This window comes from Brienomyrus brachyistius, unplaced genomic scaffold, assembly GCF_023856365.1.
Source record: "Brienomyrus brachyistius isolate T26 unplaced genomic scaffold, BBRACH_0.4 scaffold516, whole genome shotgun sequence".
NCBI classification, from domain to species: Eukaryota; Metazoa; Chordata; class Actinopteri; order Osteoglossiformes; family Mormyridae; genus Brienomyrus; species Brienomyrus brachyistius.
Window position 1 is genome coordinate 53,054 of NW_026042791.1, and position 1,001 is coordinate 54,054.

Sequence of the window (1,001 nt, forward strand, 5' to 3'; positions counted from 1 at the left end):
TTGGAAAGGAAACCATGAAACGTTTGTTGGGGGACTTGGACACAGCCCCCACCCCGCAGCGCATGACTTTCCTGGGAGGCCCCCTGGGCTGGAAATATAGTCATCACCTCGGTGGACATGAGTACCGCGCTGTTTTAGTTGGGCCTCCTGGTTTAGGTAGGCATGTTAGCCATGGTTGTGGATGTTTCTCGTTACAAGAGAGGCACCTGTAGCAGTTTACATGGTATGCAGATACGGTTGTTTATTTTATTTTTTTTAAACGCAGCAGAATTTTTCCCGCCTTCGGTGCCTGAAGTTTTTGGGAAACGTTTGCCCCGGATGCCCACTGTATGCTTCCTGTAGGATCACAACACGTTCACCATTTTTTTAAAAATTATACACTACTGTGCAAAAGTCTTAGGCAGGCAAAGAAAATGATATTTAGATTATCCTCGTGTTGGTGTAAAACTATGATATTATGCCTGTGAAAGTGTGTCAACTTCGCCATTTCAGAACCTCTGCTAAAATCATCCTAGTATTTGCAGCGACCGTCCAATGCAGCCATGTGTTTTTTTTGACTTGGCCACCAGCACACCTCATACAGCTAGTCAGTCTCTCACTGACTTTTTAAGCCAGTATATTTAACTTTTTTTAATTCAGCTGTTGGTGAAATTTAACAAAATCATGGAACGGCTGAGGTGCCCCTGAGGAGAAGTTTGGGAACTGAAGCGGTGTTCATCTAGCCATCCAACTAGATATCAGTAACTTTTTAGAAAATAGAAGAAATTACTGTGATGTTGTCATTTGCATGTTTGACTGGAGGATTCTGGGTATTGATTTTTTTTCTTTTTTTTTACCCCCCCCCCCTCAGAGCACGGAGTACTACCTGTATGAGATTCCTCTGTTTATCGTCATGGGAGCCTTCGGTGAGAGAGAGAGAGAGAGAGGGAGCGTCTTATTGTGGAAACCCAAACCTTGCTCTTTTACATCTTAACGGACTGGTTCTGTTTCTGGTTTTCTCA